Source organism: Equus przewalskii, chromosome 22 (assembly GCF_037783145.1).
Source record: "Equus przewalskii isolate Varuska chromosome 22, EquPr2, whole genome shotgun sequence".
Taxonomy (NCBI): domain Eukaryota; kingdom Metazoa; phylum Chordata; class Mammalia; order Perissodactyla; family Equidae; genus Equus; species Equus przewalskii.
Window position 1 is genome coordinate 40,722,609 of NC_091852.1, and position 20,053 is coordinate 40,742,661.

Sequence of the window (20,053 nt, forward strand, 5' to 3'; positions counted from 1 at the left end):
CAGGAAGAAGAGAGTTCAACTTGAGGACCCCTTTCTAGTCCAATATTCTAATGCCCATAAAATTAAAAACTAAAAAGTTTGCCTCTGCGTAAGGTAGGGAGAGGGGAGATGGGAGGGAAGATAAAATTAACAAATGAAGTTCCTTAACCACCCACACTAATTTAGGAGCCCCAAAGACTCTTCCTCCACTGCACAAATCACATTTATAAAAAATAACTTCCAGAACTTTCACATGTGTCTCCTCCAAGAAACTCTAAGTTTCATGTTAGTAAGGACTGAATCACATTCACTACTGGATCTCAATATCTAAGACAGTGCACAACATATAGTATGAACACAAATATTTACTAAGTAAATGAACTTCTGCACAGAAAACCAAGAAATTTTCACATACATGCTAGAAAAATGTTTTTAAACTACTGCAGGGCAGAAAAGGTTGAGCAACAATACACAATAATAGCCAAGCAAAATACCATGAAGGTCAGCAGGCACAATACAATCCCCAAAATTTAAATCCTATGAAGGTGTAGGGCAGGGAAAAGTTTCAAGTTTTAAGGAAGCCACTAATAAAAATTTTAGATTTTGCCAAAAAGGTATAGTGAACACTTTCAAATATTCATGAGCTATTTCACAAACTGTCACTAAATTTGCTTCATTTCTTTAGACAAGAATATACAAGAATAAACATGGGGAATGGAGAAGAGAAAGAAATGCCAGCCATAATGAAAAATTCCTTACAGATAACGTTCCATAAAACTCCTCAGGGAAACTGTGAAATAAAATAGGACAGCCAGACTTCACAACAAATCCCTGGATCTCTTTATGTTTCTGAATCTTAGAGAACTAGGGAACTACAGAAACATTTTAATCAAAAATCTTTGGTAGTCTAGGCCAACTCAGAAAAAACAAAAAACAGAAATTAAAGAGAAGTGGTGCATATTAAAGCCAAAGTTTAGGATCGTGGTGTCCTGTAAAATGAAATGACGTAAAAAGCTATTCTGCTTTAATTCACAACCTATCCTAACTTCTGCTTGATCCTGTGATGTCCTAAACCATGGCCAAACAGTATGGAGCATCCTTGGCAGGATTCCACCCGACTGCTATGCTCTGCTCTCTGCTGTGTGCACAGCCTGTTGGACCAATTTTACAGCAGAGACACCTGCTTGAAATACGTAAAGACTATTTGATTTTATTTAGGTTTACACCAGCTTCACAGAGCACAAGGCTGACATTTATAGGCTTGAAGGAGTAAAATACACACAGGGATAAGAAACCAGAGGACTTGTTAACAAGCAACTACTTCAGCTTCTCAACTCCAACACATCATGGATTGAAAGATGCACCACTAACTACATAGCTATGAAGGAAATAAAAACTCACTACATTAAGTGGACACATTTATGAGATTCAAAAACAATGTAAAAATTGCACATCTAAGATTTGAGGAAATACAGCATTAATTAAAGCAATATTTTTGGCTAAAAATTCCCTGTAGTGATTAAAATTCTAATAAGATCACCTATCATTCATGGTTTACCTACAGACGCAAATAAAACTTACTCAATTGATAGTTCCAAAGACCCTATTATCTCACTTTTCCTCTATATTATTATCTCTATTCCAAACTCTGAATTCAAGTGAACGAAATATTTCCCGAATTTCTACTGCAAACAAGTAGCATACTAGATAAGAGAGAAAATAATAAGACAGATGTCCCCTTTCTAGGGAAGAACAAAAAGATTATCTTCAATCTGTATTCTTCCCCATCCACCCTCCAACCAATTTTTCTGACAGTTATGTTGGAGAAACAAGATGAATCAATAACAATCTTTACTGGGTGGATATCTTGTTGATTCAAGTTTGGACATCAGACATCCTATTAAATACCTGACCTGTGACTTTTTTCTCTCAGAACAAAAACAGTGGTGTTTCTAAAAGTCCACCAGATTGGGAACATATTAGTTTCAGAAACTTAACAAGTTTAAGGAATAGCCCTTACTGATTCTCTACTACAATGAGCTAGGGTTATCTGAATGTCACTTTCACCGGGAATAGAACATACAGTATTTTAATCTTTTTTCTTGATTTTAACAGTCTGAAGACAGTGTCTTCATTCCCTCTCTTATAGAAAATAACCTATCCATACTTCATATGGTTCCAAAAAGTAATCCTGTAAGTCCAGAGCGCCAGCTGGCATCAAGAAGACAGCAGCCTGTGATGCAATCCTTCAGGAAGTCACCTAGTCGCAGACCTAAAATAATGCAAGGTCAGAATCCTGGCCCTGGGGAAACAGGTGGTGGGCGTTCTTCTGGGAGTGCTATGGGGACCAGCATGAAGCTTTTAAGACAAAAACCTGTTACGACAGCCCCATCACTAAGGAGGCAAACAATAAGGTCTGGATATGAAACACATTCGCTGAGATGCCTCTTGGATCTGTCTCTCTAGCCTCAGCCACCTTAAACTACAACCAGAACTACCAGAGATAGAAAGAACATCACCCTGGAGTCCGGGGTCAATGGTACTAAACCAAGAACCACAGACCTAGGGTCTACTTCCCCACTCAGTAGGTTGAATTCTCGGGCAAACCACCTGACCTCTGAGCCTCATTTCCCTCATCTATAAAGTCATTATCCCAGGGAGCTGGGTTCCATTGACTTGTGTGGAGCACCACCTTCAATTACTGATTCCATCTGTTTTTCTGTCGAATAGTCAGGTCCCTCCGCAACTAAAAACAGGCAGCAAGGAGCTCCCAATCCATTGCCAACTTGACTGTCCACTACAAAATTTCTTTCTCTAACTGCATTCTTAAGAGGCAATAACTTAGTTGTACAAAAGGAAAAAAAAAAATGATCTCTTCACTTTTCTTGTCTAGATCACAAGCTATGTTGCTCACCATGAAATCAAACTTTGCCCCCTACTGTCCATACAATAATACTGATAAATTAGCCAAACTCTTTTAAAAGAAAGCCCAAGAAGCAAGAACACATATTATTCCCAAACAGCCAGTTCCAAATGAGGGAATGAGCCTCCCCAGCAAACCAAGGAGATGAAGCAGCATATAATCTGTTCAATCACCTTTCAGAAGTAAGGCGGGAAAAAGTGAAGTAAATACCATTAATGCAGGAAAGCAACAGGCAGAGCTGAGAACACCAAGAAGGGGCATGAGCAAGCTACATACAATCGGCAGCCTTGAGAACCCATGCTCCCAGCAGATACGGTCTCAGGCACGACGAAGACTCAAGAAGAAGGTGCAGACCAGTGCTCTTCAAAGCTCGCCAGCTCAGACCCCTTCCTTGCTTTCTGCTACTGGAACTATACTAAGATGGAAGCAGCCAAAGAAACATTACCATCTTCATGACTTTTTCCTAGGTGTTTTGAAAAATAAATGTTATGCCCAGAGGAGGCTGCTGGCATACCATGCTGGTGAGAGAATAAAACTCTGGGGGCAAGGCTCGGGCCTGTAGTTCACACACACGTGCCTGGGATCCGTTCTTCCTGGGACAAGAGCAGAATTCGGACAGTCACAGCGGCGCCTCTCCAGCCATAACTTAAAACACAGCAGCTTCTGCACGGCATAAATATTCTTTGCCTGTGATGGCTCCTGGCAAACCAGGAAACGGTTACTCATACTACAAAAGAGAACCCAAAGGAATAAAAATGACATGGGAGGGGACGAGGGGGAAACAAAAACTAGGCAAATAGACACAGAAAGCTGACCAAGAAAAGCCACACACTCCTGTCCCCAAAGCAATATCCACAACCTGCACGTACCCCTAATGCCAACACCACAGTCTCTTTTCTCAATTCTTCAAACACTACTAAACGGGCGGGGGCGCGCTTGTGACATCTTTTAAATTGTTATTTTCTGCCACATCTCCTTAAGCAGAAGCGCCAAGGAATATGAGGTCAAGGATGCTTTATAAATTTCTCTAAAGCTCTCAGTACGTTAGTACGTAGTATTAATGTGGGATGAAACAATAACCATTACACAACCTTCCTGGCTTCTGAGCTTAGTCCCAGTAGAAAAAAACTTGAAGACATTTCTTAAGATCCTTTAACAAAACTAAAAGGAAAAAATTTTACATGAATTTGGAAAAGGTCTAGACTCCAAGTTAACTACTAGCCCACATATACCAAAGCCTTTCTTATCACACAACAGAAGCTCCATGACAATGATTCGCTACCTTTGGGGAAATAAAACACGGTTCTGGGTTGTTTTGTTTTGTTTTGTTTTGTTTACCAATTCTCAATTCCCCACCCCCACCCAAAAACGAAGACACCTGCAAGTCCCTCCACCAGATGATCCCGGGCATATCAAAATAAGCAACATATTCATCTAAAAGAATATTAATCATCGAAGATGCATGATATGCGTGATATCAAGAGTTATTTTAAGTGCCTCTTAAAAGTAAGTTCAGAATATACCTACAATAATTTTTTTTTTGACATATACAGTCAATTCAAAATTAGTTTTTTAAATAAGCATACACTTTTACTCACACCCCAAACAAAAAAATGTGGCTGGGCTGGAGACTGTGCCAATTTTTAAAAGTACCAGCATTAAGCTCCTATTATTCCGAAGGGTTTTGCTAAGATGTTCAATACAGGGAAGATGTTCTAATTCCTCGTTATGACTGGCCTAGCTCAAGTGGCTGCCAGGAGAGCGGGGCTTTATAAGCATTGTTCCGTCCTCAGAAGCTACATTAATGCTGGGTTGATAAAACAGATCTTCCTATCTGTTGCCAGGCCGAACAAAAAGTTAACTAGAAATATAAGTGCTTGAAGTCACCAAAAGGAAGGCTCTACACTGACAGTTTCTACCTACTTGGCATTCATCTGTATTCATCTCACCAGACATTATTAACACACACCAAAGTTGCTCTCTGCTATTCAAATCGTGCTATTATGCTCAGGAGTAGATTAATAATATCCACCTTCCTTATTGTAAAATAAAATTACAGCATTGGTCCAAACATGACATGTGGAGCCTCTTTCTCCTTCTGCTGGCGCATCAGCTTGCTCTACTTCACATGTGGGAGAAACCTTTGCTGAAGCTGCCCTGCCATTTCTAGAAAGGGGGAGAAAAGGCTGAAGACTGACAAAAATAAGGGGGAAGAGGAGAGAGAAACAACACATATATAAACCTCACACCTGGTAACCTCTCATATCAGCTCTTTCTTACAGCGATCTGAGAGGAGAAAGCCTTTTCTAAGCAGACACCATCAGCAATGAGGTGAGCAGGTGGGCCACCGGCCTTTTTAAACAGCTCATAACATCCAACTAGTTTTCACAGCACCAAGCAACTTCTGCTGACCCCAAAGCATCTGAACAGATACAAGCAGGCAACAGGCAGGAAGAAATCCCTGTTCCCAAGGAGGGCAGGTCTAAAATCCCAGGGGGAGGGGGAAAAGGTAAGATACAGTGAGGGAAGCACATCTTGTAACACGAGGAGAAACTGTCTTGCAACCAGGGATTAAGGAAGGAGAGGTCCAAGACAAGACTTCTCCAACAGAAGTAAAGGAGACTACAAGATCCAAACTCATAAGGAGCCATCGAACATAATTCAAACTGTATCTGTAAACACAAAGAAAACCAAAAGAATATGAAGTCTTTAGAACTACTGCCTCTGCCTTTACATTTGAGTCAATTTTTTAATTCCCATGGCTTTAGGACTGCAGCTAGAGTCACCAACTTAAATACCCACGAAAACCAGGCAGTATCTTATTCTGAAGTCCAACAAACCATGCTCCATATAAAGGCTGCAGTTGACAAATAGGGGCTCAGCGTTGCTCCACCCCCTCAACTTCTCAAGAGACATGAAACACGGCTCTAGATCTTTACGTGATATTTCCCAACACCTAAATCAACAATTCACTATTTTGTTTTAATTACAGTTTAGGCCAAATAAAACAGCTACAGACCATACACAGCCCATGGGCCACCATATGGGACCGTGGCAGAAACGGGTCCTGTCGGTCCTTTGATGCCCGTTTCTCCCCTTCATCGTCTAACAGCAGCAACTCACTTGGTCGGAGAAGATACTCTTCACTGAGTAAAATGTAACAATATTCTTAACCATCAATGCAAAACTGCGAGCCAGATAAGAAAACAAAGGGACAAGGGACCCAGAAGTGGCAGGCTAGAAGTAGAACTAGCACAAGGCTCAGAAGCATAGACAGGAGACTAAAGGACTGAGGGCTGTCAGAAAGAGGAGAGAAAGGCTGTGCGTAGTTCAAGTTCCTTGCAGAGACAATGACAGGGAAGGGATGAAAGTCAAAAGCACTGATGATCTGGTATTTGGAAAAAGTCCATGAGTCATTCACAGCCAGAGGCCAGAAAGGACCCCAAGGGTTTAAACAAAATAAGCCAGCTGAACCACTAAGAAGCATGCAGGGGAGAGAAAATGATGTTCCGGAAATAGGCCTTACCTGGCAATAAGCTATAAAAACTTGCTCACTCTATAATAAACTTTGTTTATTTAAAACATTCTGGATAGCTGAGCAGTAAAGGTGGGTGATCCTCACGTCACCAGAGGTCCCTCCTGTAGAGAGGCAGCATCAGTGAGACGGAAAAATCTCACTTTTGAAAAGCAGTTCAGGGGAAACTCAAGATCAAGTACGATCAATTCCAGGAATATTTCCTCCTCCTTATCCAATTCACCGAATTTATTTTCAAATACACTGTGATTTATTTGCTTTGAGAAATACTTCTTGTACTTCTGATATACACAAATGACGCCTAAAGAATAAAAAAGTGTTAAACATTCTTTAAAAACTGAACAAGTGAGCAATTTCCAATAACTTACTTGACAGGGCATCCATCAGTGACTTTTCACTTGGGGTGGCGAGAGGGAATTGAAACAAGCAGGAAAAAAATGCATTTCTGTGTAAACTCCATTTTGTGATGTATAGGAATAGATCCTTCATAAGAGATTAAACAATTCAAATCAAGAAAATATAGACTGATTATTTTAATGTAAATGCTTAAATTTAAAAATTTGATTTCTCATTGAAAAAAGATGGAAAATTTAAATTAAGACATTTATATTCCTGGAATGTTAGCTGGCTAAATTCTCATAATTTCACATGTAATCTTTTAGCATTATTTATACTTTCAAGAAAAAATGAATTTTAAGCTTCCCTTCCAAATTCCATTATCATAGATATATTTGTATCTATTTCCATACTGAAACGTTCAAAGTCATAATTCTCCCAAAAACCTCCCTGCAGTCTGGGAATTTTCTCTTTCTCCATGGCAGAAATTTACATTACATGATGGTATGTTATAAAGAATCACTAAAAACATCGGTTCATAATAACACATCAAAGACCAAATAGATATAACTAATCTATGGGGACCACCTATTACCATCTTTCCAATTCAGTAAACACTGCCATTCCACTGCCAAAAACCTCATAATTCAATTTGCTCTTCTTTGCCCTGTCCTTGAGATGTGGAGGGTGAGGTCTTATACTCAAACAAAGGTTAAGAAACCAAGGACGTTGGTAATTGAGCCAAAGCCAGATGAGAGAAACGTCCGACTTCCAGCCTAGTATTTTCCACCTGGCTCTGCTACATTAAGAATTTGAACCAAGTGACAAAACCTACTGAGGCAAGACAACTCGGCAGCTAAACTGGCAGCACTGGGCTCACAAGAAGACCTTACATGTGTAATATTTGTTTGCAAAACCAGAATGGATTTTAAAACAAACCCTGAGGAGACAAGGATGCTTAGAGTCCACCTTGGGTGAAAGCTAAGAGCCCATACGGCTAAGACTACAGCTGATGAGAACTCCTCAGAGTGACCTCGCCCCACTCTCACAGGGGTAAGAAGACAACTCCAATTTTCAAAGATCTATTTCCCAAATAGAACCTCATTTTAACAGTCTTTACTCCAGAGGGAAAGACGGCAAAAATTGTATGGGAATTTCTGCGTATGGGCACTTCTCTAGAGAGAGAGGGCCCACAGCTTTCTCCAGATGCCTAAAGAGACTCAGAACTTCTCAATATTAACAAGAAATTTCAATTTTACAGTGACTCCATAATAAGGAAATACAGAAAAGCTAAGAATCCTAGGACAAGTGCCCTTATTCTCATAAGCAGATAAAAATCAGTCCAGAAAATGACTACTGAAGCTTGAAGTGCATTTGCCCACTGCTAACCAAAAGGAAAATGAAGTAAAATGAAAACCCACCCTGACAGAATACTTAATCTGTCCGATATTTACGAAAACAGGGATTTCTGTGATATTCCATCCATATGTCTTTAAAGTTGCTGAAACTGTCTCCTGTAATAAACAGCCCACAACAACAAAAATTCTACAGGAAAAGAAAAGCTAGTCATGTAGAATATAAATTTGCTTTTTATGGGACAGATTCCTTTTTTAATTCAAGGTAAAAAAGCGAATATGAATCTACAACTATGATATTAGATGCAGGAAAAATATACTGATACTTCAACCTGGGAGTTCAAAACTTATCTAAAGTAAACCCTTCAACATGTTTAAAAGAAAAAAAAAAACACTACCGTTTTACTACAACTGTCTCACAATAAATAAGTCTACTGAGAAAAACTGTCAAGATTTTTCAAATAAAGAATTTCTAAAAGTGGGAAAGGGGGTCTCGCCTGTCAAATCTATTCATTTTCAGTCAGAAACTGACAAAATGGAAATGAGTAATGCAGACGAGTACTAGGAAAGTGCAAGTTAAAAAAAGAAACAAACCAGAGTTACGTGTGATTAACACGGCAACCTCCGAATTAGTTTGGTTTTAATCCTACACCACCTATTCCTACGACCTCCTTCGTTACTTTACCTAATCCACTCCTTCCCAAAGCACCCATCCTTCTCTGCATGAAGATCTCTTACAAGCAAAACCCTTAACTGTCCTCACACACAACTATTCAGCAACATTCAAAAGGGAAGTAGGCAGTTAAGAGTATCAATGAAACGGATACATTAAAAGCCTAACCCATAGCTCAGAGAAACTAAATACTAACACCTTTACCGAAAACAGATTATTTTTATGTAGACTAATCCCTGGACACTTAGCATGGGTATTCAGGGGCAGGATGCCTCTGGGAAGGCACCTAGTACAGAGCTGCTCACAGAAGTCGCCTTTTGTTTTAGACAATGGAATACAAGGCTATAGATACAGAAAGTCATCTCCCCTTAAAAAAAAAAAATTCTCCCGTGATCTTACTAAAATTCAAGCTATGATATCCATCATGCACACTAAAAGCCTAACCTGTTCATTTCTCGTTAGGGAAAAAATTTCTAACTGCTCCACAAAACCTCTATAGGATTTTACTAGACTAATTTCTATTTTTAGTTCAGATTCCAAGTTACCAATCCTATTTAAACCACAAAAAAGTATCTTTCAATGTACAAAAGCCTTAAATTATTGCCTTCAGGCTTAAGTGCCTGTTTCTACTTAACAGATTTATATTACTTAAAATCAAGAAAAATCAACTAGCGTTACAAACCAACTACTATCTAGAATAAAATAAATAGATGATAAATGGGCTTCCCAAATTGGAAACATAGAAGACAATGGATTTGGCATTAAAGAACACAATATGTGGGTTCTGTGAGTAACCAGAACCAATGAAGACTTCCACATCTGTAATACGAAACTGAACAAAACCTATGAATATTCCATGCATCTAATATCCTTCATAGAGTTAATTCAAGAGTTGGGTGTGGCCACATCAGCACATACAGCCTTTGATTTCCAACAGTTCTATACTGTATTAGCATAGAGCAGTAACCCTGGCAGCTAAATATTAACAATCGAGAAAGCCTCTAACCCAATTAAACTACATAATCTGTGGGTCCCAGTGCAAAAATGAAAGTACGGGGTCCCCTTGTTCAAAATTTTTTAAGAATTTCAAAGGGGAGGGGTTATGACTGTACAGGTCACATGACCATAAAGTGGCTATGCCTCCAATCAAGTACCCATGCTTAAGAAAAAACTTAAATGTGGTAGCTTATTACGATTATTGGCCTGTCCTGCTGATTATCCACAGAATCAGGAAGAGCTGGGATGGACTGCTATGGGCAGGTTTTCCACAGGGTGGCACACCATCCAGGCCCACATCATCTCACCTATACCGCCCCCGCCAAGGCCATCCAAAAAATCATATGACCAGGCTAAATACTGCAGCTCTCTAGCCTCCCTTACCTCCAAATAAACACTACTGGTGACAAGGATGGCAGTCAGAATGTGATAATGTGGTAGATTTCATAGGATTTCAAATAAGAGGAAAAGAAGTGATCCCACCATGCAGGCCAAGCGACCAAAAGGCGAATGGTAAAGTCAGTCTTGATAAGATGCTATTTTGGAGTATCTAGTTCTCTGGGAAAAAGAACATGAAGCGTAATTTGCCGCTATGGTACTCTAGTGTCGCGTCATGCTAACACCTGAAAAGCATTACAGGCTTAAAAAAAATTTTTTTTCCCCAAAGAAAGACGAAAAGGTTGATCCCAGCTTAGAAGTCAGGGTATTCCAGATGGCTTTGTTGTGTCCTTAAAGAGAATTTGGGACTTGCTTCTAGAAGAGAAGAGAAAGAGAGGTTGGGGGGAAAAAAGCTGTATTTTTAAAAATTATAATCACGTTGACAAGAAAACCAACACAGAAAACTGGAATGGCTGAAAGTGATAGCGATTCAGCCAGGAACATCTGTCTGTGTACAAAGAACCACAAGGCTGGATTAAGGAACGGGGCCGTAGAAATGCCACTGAGAGCCCTGTTCTTCGCAACCCACTGGAAGCTGGCTCTTAAGTAAAAGCACCGAAACCCAGAGAAGGACCTTGTTTCTCTGGTGGAGAGGCATTAAGCAGAACAAACCAATCAAAAAATGAACTCCAACAACTAACACCTCCAGAGCCTAGAAAAGGAAAATAAGGTTCAGTAGTAAATAACAGATGGCCTGGCCAACTGACCATTTTGGGGTACCTGTTCTATTCTAGGAGCATATCCTAAAACTGAAATTCTCTTGAACCAAGGGGAAAGAGTGGGGCTCAAAACAGCTGACCTGACATGATTCCTAAAAGCCTACTCAGTGGAGGAAACACCTCAAGACAGGGGAAAAGTGGGGCTTTAAATGCCTAAGGCTCTGTCGTGGAAGGGGAAATAAAAAATCTCATTCCCCGAAAGGTGGCAGCACAAAGTTACCCAAATAGGCCGTAAGAGGCCAGTTTTGATGACACAAATACAAAACTATTCTCTCAAGAAGGAAAAGAAAAAAGCAGAGGGGTCAGAGAAAATGGTAAGTAATGTGTTTCTTAATAATCTAATTTTTCCTACCCCATCCCAGCCATTATCTTCCAGATCTGTCTTCTTCTTGCCCCCTCTACTCCTCTCCTCTCCCATTTCCAAGGGAAGTTTCTGTATGCATCCCACACACACCTGAGCAGTGTAAAATCAACATTCCTATAAACCTCTTATAAAAGAGGAGCCCAAAAACAAATGCAGTAACATTCCAGTCCATCCAGCAAAACAGTCACCATGTCTAGACCCAAAGATCCAAGTGAGAAAGTAGATCCAGGAAAGCTTTTCCACTCGCTCAGCAAAATGGAGACTCCAGGTCAGCTTCCGCAAGAAAGAGCGACCTTAGCATAAATGAAAAATTCAAACGACTCTGGGGAAACGATTCATGAGAAAATTGTCTTCAAGGGCAACTAAACAGTATTTCAAACAAACCGATTTTACTTAAGGGAATGGGGAAATTACACCGCAAATGGTATTCGAGAGGTTTTGAATGGACGTATTTGCTATAGGTTTAGGGGCTGAGCTGCATTTCTATGAAGACAGAATTATTCTGTAGGTCCACCAAAAAATTAAGTTTTAAAAAGCGCTTTGTCCTTGCCGGAGGTGTTTCATTTGGCATTGTTAAGCACCATTCTTTGGAGAGGGAATAAAGGAGAGTAGGTACCCGGTAACAAATCCTCCTTTTTTCTCACATTTCAGAAAATGCAGAGAAAAGAGGAGATGAAAATTTCATCATAAAGATGATCTTTAAAAGGCACACTGTTTTAAATGACCATCTGGACAGCTACAACTCCGTGCTCGCAGCTCACATCCAGAGGCAAGGTTCTGCGCTCTGGCCCTCTAGGATAACAAGTAGGCTTTTAAGGAAACGCCGTGGAAAGACTGTTTGCTGGTCATGGTCAGGACCGCTGGAGGAGCACCTGCTGGTGGACTGATGCCGGTCTGCGCGAGAGGCCGCCAATCTCACCAGGGCACGCACCCACGTCCGTGCACAGGCGCCGAGCTGGGGGCGCAGCTGCCGCCACCCCCGCCAGCGAGCGAGCCAGATCCTGGAGCCGCCTCGCCCGGCGCGCCCCGCAATTCCCGCCCAGCGCACCGCTTGCGCGCAAACCCGGGATGCCACCGCGAGCGGCGACCTCGCGCGGCTGCGCCCGGCCTCCGCTAACACGGCGCAGGGGAAGCGTGGCCCGGGGGATCCTCTGCGCTCGGCCCCGGGCGCCCACGGTCCCATGCCACCTCCGCACGCCGCGCGGCCGCTGCAAGTCGCGAGACACCCTGGGAGCTGCAAGCAGCCCGCGAGAGGAGGCGCCGGACCAAGTGGGCACGCCACCAGCCACCACCCAGCTGCTGAACCACCGCCTCCCAGCCAGGTCGCCAGGCCACCGCAGGCAGCCTGCCCCTTTTCTAGAAAAGCCCCCTCCCCCCTTTCCCTCCAATGCACTCACCTGCGTCTGGGCGCAGTTCCTCTCGCGCTACACGCGGCGTCCCCAGGCACGTCCACGCCTGTGCACGCTGCCGGGCGCGACTGGCCCCGCTCGCCTCCCGCCGCCCCCAACCGGCTTGTGCCCACGGGAGGGGCGGTGCCACCTCCGAGGCGCCCAATGCCCTCCACTCCCGCCGCGAGGGGCCGAGCTCCGGGAACTTCGCGCGCCGCACCTCCGCGCCCCCCGCGTTCCCGCCGGAGCCTGGCCCAGGGCTCCCACCGAGCGGAGGCCGGACTCCGCACGGCGCCGCGGCGGCGCGCACCGCCCGCGCCCGGCGCCCCCCGCAGCCTCCGGCGGGGCGCGGCCCCGCCCGTCGCCCTTCCGCGCGCCCCGCACTTGCCTGTGCCCCTCGGCGCTGCGGCGACTCCGGCTCGCGCCGCCGGCCGGCAGCACCGCCGCGGAGAAGTGGCTCCGGGCGGGCTCGGCGGAGAGGCGGCGGCGGCGGCAGCGTCCCCGGTCCTGGCGGTGGCGGCAAGGCGGGCTGGAACCCGGCGGAACGCCCGCCCCTCCCGCGCGCGCCGGCGACCGGCCTCCTCAGGCTGCCGGCAGCTGCCTCCGTGCCGCCCGGCGCCGCGGGCCCGCCGTTTGTAGCGGGCGGGGAGGAGGGGCTGGCCTGGAGGAGCGCCAGGAGGCGGGGCCGGCGGCGAGCTCGCGGCGCCGCAGCTCCCGCCGCCGGTGCGTGCCCTGCCCGGCCGCCCCGCGGGTCCGGCCGGTGACAAGACGCCCGGCCGCGGCCGCGGGGCTCCGTGCCTCCCGACTTCCGCGGCCGAGCCGGCTCCCTGACCGGATGCCCCGGGCCGCGCGGAGAGCCACGCGCGCCCAGGGCGGCGGGTTCCGGGTGCAAGTTTGCAACCCCGAGGTTCGGGGCGCTAACGGGGAGCCCGAGCGATTCGCGCGGGGGCTACTTTGATATCTGTGTGTAGCAAATGCATATACATACACATATGCACACGTAGATTGCCAGCGGAGTCAAAAGGCGCTTTTTGCCCTACTTCACAGCCGAAGGGTCCAGTCCTTCCGCGGAAAACTAAAGGCTGAGCTCCCGCCGCCCCTCTCTGCCTCTCTAGATGAATCTGACGTTCAGAGAAGCCCCAAGTACCTGTGCGGGGTGCTATACTCTGCTTCAAACGCGAAGTAGGAAATCTTGCACTCGACTATACAAGTGCCTGCAGCTCGCCGCATCCTTCCAACGCCCCCCACTGAAGCCCCGAAATGGCCAACTCTTCACCGAGGGGGCGTCCCATCGCCGGCTTGCCTTGACCCGCCCCCACGCCCGGCTCAATCGCTTTTCCCCAGAAAAACCTGTGCCTGTCCTCAGACCCAGCCCCACGACTGGGAGTCAAAGCCGACCCGGAGCCACGCGCCGGGAGCACGTTTTTACACCTGCTCAGTCGCTTAATTACGAGAGCACCTGTCGTGTCGGGTTGTGGGGTTTTGGGGGGGTTTTTCATTGCAAAGGCTTCCGTTTTAACCCTTCCCCCTAAAAGACAACGTTTAAAAATATCACCTGTCATACCTACCTGAAATCGCAGGAGGTAAGAGAAAGGAACTGAGCAGTGGGCGACTGAGTCGCCGCAAGAACGTGACCGAGGTTACAGCTTCAAGGGCATGATGCGGGTTTGATGCAGCAAGGTCCGCTAAGGGCGCCCAGCGCTCCCCGCCCCCACACGACGGGCGGGGCTGGGGGAGAAGGGGGGAAGGACTCCACTAACCAGGGCGGGGGTGGGGGAAGCCAAATTGCCCTCTTGGGCGAAGTCAGGTCAGGCGTGGTAAAGCAGGGGACTCAACCACGATCGAAATGGAGACAGTTCATCCCTCAATTTGGGGGGACCTAGACTGGGCACACGAGAAAGAGCTAATTGATTCTATATTAGCATTTCTGTTGTCACCCCATATCCGATTAACAATTAAATGACCTTAATTGACTTTGTACGGGTTCCTGGGGAAACCGCTCAAAGCGCCTGCGCCTTTTTGACCTCCCTCTAAACAGTTAATTATAATATTCCCATCCCAGGCAGGCGGGATTGCTAAAAATGCCAGTTTCCAAACATTAGGCAAAAATGGGCCTACCAAATTTGCCAATCCAAACCTAAAACTCTTAGAATGCCCTACGCCCTACTTCCTGAAGCTGACTTCTTGAAGTTATGGGAGACCTCTCTCTTAACGGAGTTCCCCAAGTCTTGAAACCACTTCTACCTACAAACCTTGCCTTTTGGGGGAGAACTACAGAACAGGTTAGCTTTATAAAGTGGGGTGCCTAAGCACTTGGTAAAAAGACGTAAGGGGAACTCAGGAGTGCCTGATGTAAGACAGTTACAGGGAATGACAGCAATAACTAAGGGAGATAGTTATTTTTTTTAACGCCCAAAAAGGCGACTTTTAGATACTCAACATTTTCCTCTTTTTGCAGACTTATTTGCTCAGATTCTGACAAATCTTTCAGATGTCCCATTTAAGAAGCCATTTTACCAAGGAAGTCTTACAGGCCCAGAGAGATTTCCTACCCTTCCAACCCCAAAACACGCACGCATTTTTCCTGACCTTTAGGAACTGATTTCCAAATAGGAAAAGAATTTATTCGGTTACTATTGTCTGCTCTGAACTCCCCCCCCCCCCCCCGCCCATTTTAAGCCTTCATTTCATAGGTTGCAATGTAGGCCTAAGAAATTAACCATCTCCACCTCGCTCCCACTCCCAACACCTAGGGGATGGGTATAATAAATAGGAGTGTGGGGAAGGGCTCATGGTTTAGAATCTTAACCAACAGAAATGTTTGTACATGAGTGGGGAAGAGGAGAGAACCCAGGAATTTCGGGGAGCAAGTACAGAGACACCCATCCCGCCCCAGCAGTGTTAAAGAGTAAACACTAAATGGTTGACTATTTCTCTCACTCTCGCCACAAGAAAGCCAGAGCTACAGCTGGTAACTACGAGAGAAAATGCCCAGTCTCCACATCAGTTTCTCTAACCCGTACTTGAAGATGGAAAACGGGGAACGTATCCAACCTCCAATTTGCCACAGTTGTATAGCTCTCATATTAATTCTTTACAGACGTGAAATAGGTGGGTACGTAGCAACGTGCTGGGCATAAATTAAGCAACAATGGCCACGCGATGTCCTGTTCGCCGCGGAGCTCCCATGGTGGGCACTGCCACCTTGCCATCCCCAGGCCCCACCACCCCGGAGATGGCAGAGTCTAGTCTGGAGGAGGCGGACCGCGCGTTGGCTTTTCGAACCCAGAGAGTGGGTGGGGTGGAGAGCAGCGAGAAATTCACAGCCCCAGCCGGCTTTGTACCTTTTCCCCATCCTCTCCCTCTCAAGCCCCACACGGGCGCTCTCACGCACACACTCACCCACACCTCCTCCTGCCAATAATTTAAACTTCTCTTAGGCAAAGGCAGCACCTTGTTCACCGCCACCACCACCCCCTCCGCCCTCCCCGCCCCTCGAACACCCTCCCCCTTTCCCACATCTACCCTGGATTCTCATTTTTCGCAGTAAGAGCCAGCTGGTTTCTCCTAAACCCTGAGAAATCGCAAAAGTTAAAATGAAGCATGTGTCTGCCCAACGTCTCATCCCCAACCATCTTTCTCTCGGCGTCAGTTTAACAATAGCTATTCGAGAAAAGCGGGGGGGGGGGGGGGTGGGGGGGGTGGGGGGCGGTAGGGAAGGGGATGAAGGCTACGTAGCCGAGTTGGCTCCGGGGCGGCTGCGAAGCCTCGTGGCTGCGAACCGGTACCCCCTCGCCCCGAAGGCGAAGTCAGCAGCGTAGGACCAAGGACAGGGCTTGGCATCCACTTCCCAGCGCCCAGCACAGTGAGGCTCCCAGGCAGCCGCCGCTCCACAGACACAGCTCCAAGGATCTTATTTACGCTTTTCTGAACAAAGGGAATCTCATATCCGGTACAGGCTTAAGAATTCGGCCCCAAATTGGCTACCTTCTTTTAAAACAGAATCACGGTAATTGGCGCCCCTGAATTACAGCCCGCACACCTAGCAGTGATGAGTTTTGATAGCTTCTACCCACCCCAGCCCCAGCCCAGCCCCAGCCCTCAGGCAGCATGTACTTTTCTCAGTCAACTACAACTCGCTGCCTGGTGCAGCATCTAAATTCCATCTGGCAATCTCATCTCCTCAGCACATGTTATCTGGTTAATGCAATTAAGTCTGGGATTTTCGCTGGTCTAATCTTCAAGTCCAGGCTTCTGATTCCCCTTCACGCTACTAAAGCCTCTCCCGTCCTCCGGTTGCTTCGCGAAAGTAGAGGCATGCATCCCCCAAAACCCAAGTTATCCCTCTCTTCCCACGAAATGAACTTGCAACCTCAATCCCGAAGCTCACTCAACATCTAGACTCCCATTGTACCCCTGCTCTACCCTTGCCACATTTACCACTTAAGTTTCTGCCATTGACATTTGCGAATATTCAGTACGTCAAGCATGCGTCCATCGTCTTTTAGTCTAGCTCTCTAGAATTAAAAAGCAGAGCAGTAGCTTTGAAATGAGACAAAATATGTGCAATTAACTTCATATTCTGTATTCTGCTCACTTACAGGTTTTCTGGTTTTGCCAGCGCATCGCTGCAACTAATGATTAAAGAAACCAAACCGAAACTTACCTTTCTCCCTTAAGATTTTTGTGTATGTGTGTTTTTAAAGTAACGGTGCAGTTCTCCCAATAAGGATGAGCAAGAAGCTGCTGGATAGTTCTCTTAAGACAGCACGAAACCTAAACTGTGCTCGGCTTAAAAGAAGCAAATAAAAAGAAATGCTTTCGACCCCAAAGTCCAACGCTAAAAGAAATGGCGGAAAAAAAAAATATGAAAGGGGAGGGGAAACTTAAAAAAGAGAGTTTAAAAAGACGGAGAGACTACCCTCCTATTGCCGTTCAACTAAACAAAAAGGGGCAAGAAAAACAAACGAAGGAACAAAGAAAAGAGACGAAAGAACGTTTTTTCAAAAAGACGATGTCTTTCTCCTTGTTGCTTTTTAGTAGGTCGCTACAGGAGTAAGCTGCTGCATCTCTAACTGAGAACAGAAATAAGGGGGGAGGACGTCTTAAAAGGGAGGTGGACTGGACCACAGATTTATAGCACCGTATCACCAACCCCTTCTCTGCCTCCGCACTGCCGTGTGTGCAGCTGCTCTGCCAGGCTCCTATCCCGGGCAGCACGCGCGGAAGTATACGCCGAGTGGCGCCACAACGCAACTTGCTCATCTCCCCAGGATCCTGATTGGTCCAGATGCCTCCATTGAGGCCGCCCAGACGAGGCTGGGTGATGTGATTGGTTGGAAGCTTGTGTCACTCTCGAGAGCTCAATGGAGTCCCGTTTCAAGGTAAGTTGTGCGGGGAGGTACACTCAACACTGGCGGCGAAGGGAAATGCAAGAAGCAGAAAGAGATGGGGAGAGAGCAACGTGGGAGGGTTGGAACTGTACTATCAGAGTTTGCGATATGGCACGATCTCCCTTCCTCTTAAATCTTTCTGCTTCCGAAAGACTCATTTCTTTGCCATCACTGCATCTATGGCACGTTTCTTTATAACATTAAACTCTGTCCGGTATGTATGAGTCATTGAGAGCTCTCTCTCTTTGATCTGAGTGAAAGGGATGAATGTACATCCATTACTTGCCCGCATGCCTTTTTCGATTTGTGTTCCAGTGTTCTGCATTAGATTTTAGGCAAATTTATGCCTTTATTTTAATATGTGCATACTGCAGCTCTCTTGTTTATTTTTTTAAACGTCCTTTTAGGATAAGAATTAAGTCAGAAATGCCTTCCAATAAAGCTGCACAGTTTGAATTAGCTTTCACTTCGTGTTAGAATAGAAAAGTGTAGGATAAACATCTTGTCCAGGAAAGGAGGTACTGAGTTAAGCTAAGGTCCTTCTTTGAGGTGTATGATGACTCTCAAAAAGAGCAGCTATATATAAAATTAGAACAAGCCACCACTCTGCATTTACTGGCGGTACAGTTTTTGGACCACACATGTATTGCTGACAGTAAAGATAGTCGAGCCTTTATCAGGGCTCTTTCTCTGAGGATTTAGATAGTTTAACCAGAAGACCAAGTGCTATCAATGCTTCTGCTTTATAGATGAAGACTACTTTATTAAACTCCATATTTTTTAATAACATTCAGAAGGCTGAAATACAGTTTTATTCATAGCATTTATTTCTTCCTCCAAGTGAAAGCATGGTCCTCAAGATCGACTTGATGTATAAGTAGAGACAACATTCACTTGACCTAGGTTCTTTTCCAGCCTGAATTTCTTCTTTTAATCTTGAAAGAGAGAGCCAACTTCCTAGACAGTCCTTAACGTTTCTTACACAATGTAATATATCTTCTCTGGAGGCTCATGGAATTCCTTTACCTGTTTATTTACTACTAGTCCGTATCTTTGAGAATGCAGGAAAGAGGAGGCACAGTAAGAGAAGTGCAGGAAGGTGGAGTGGGATGGAGGAAAAAAGGACAGATAGTCACAAAGAAAAATGACTAGCAAGTGAGGAGTGAAGTAAGTCAGAGTTCCTTAAGAGTGTCCTTGAGTGTTGATTAATGATTAATGGCGAAGAACAGAAGATCTGACCTGTTTATCTCCCCATATAGCCCATATAATACGTCCGAATTTTATACTTTGCATGATAACTGGGGGTTGGGAAAGAAGGCCTGAATCTATAGATTATCGTATCATTAACTTTTATAATTATCATGCCCTAATCCTTACCCTCTCTTTTTATATAACGTCAGGCCTGGGGTCCTAATTTCAATTTAAAACTATTCTCTAGACCTGAGTGGAACTCATCGGAAGAAGAAAGAAAAGCAGTTTGAAGAAATAGAGCCAAAGGGCTGAGGGAAGGATAAATGAAGGGAAAAGAAAGACTACACCTCATCTAGAATAGATTAATCACTGTCTGAATAAACAGTGGGAAGACTGGGTTTGTTGTCATCCTTCTTCAACTCCTCCCCTCACTCCCAGCTCAGTACAGAGAAATAACCCTTAAAGTAGTAAATACAATTTGGATAAAAGTATGTTTAGTCAGACTTATCTATGAAGTGAATTGTCTTTTTTCCTTGTTAACATGTTCTGAAGTAACTATTGAATTAGTTGCATGTGTTCATGAAATTCTCAGCACTTTGAAGAAAATCTTTACCATGAACTTACAATTACATAAATCTCTTCTAACTGGGTGGAAACTAATACTTTATTTTATTTTTTGGTGCATGTTTATATCCATGAGAAAGATTTTGTAGATTACAGTGGTATATTTTCCAGAAGGATTAGGGGACGGTGGATATGGAAA

The 20,053-nt window shown here is 44.9% G+C and overlaps 1 protein-coding gene across 29 annotated transcripts in view; it reads right to left on the reverse strand.

Annotated features, from left to right (window-relative positions):
- ELAVL2 (ELAV like RNA binding protein 2) overlaps positions 1-20,053 on the reverse strand; it is a 155,821-nt gene that overhangs the window by 114,201 nt on the left and 21,567 nt on the right. For 3 of the 29 annotated variants that reach the window (XM_070589659.1, XM_070589657.1, XM_070589651.1), the window contains exon 1: positions 13,095-13,343. The exons of 6 other annotated variants lie outside the window; for them this stretch is intronic. The gene's annotated coding sequence lies outside the window, so the exon portion shown is untranslated. Of the gene's footprint in view, positions 1-12,715; positions 13,031-13,094; positions 13,344-14,274; positions 14,420-17,372; positions 17,941-20,053 lie in introns of those variants that run through there. 20 more of the 29 variants (XM_070589669.1, XM_070589658.1, XM_070589664.1 and 17 more) reach the window with 14 other exon arrangements.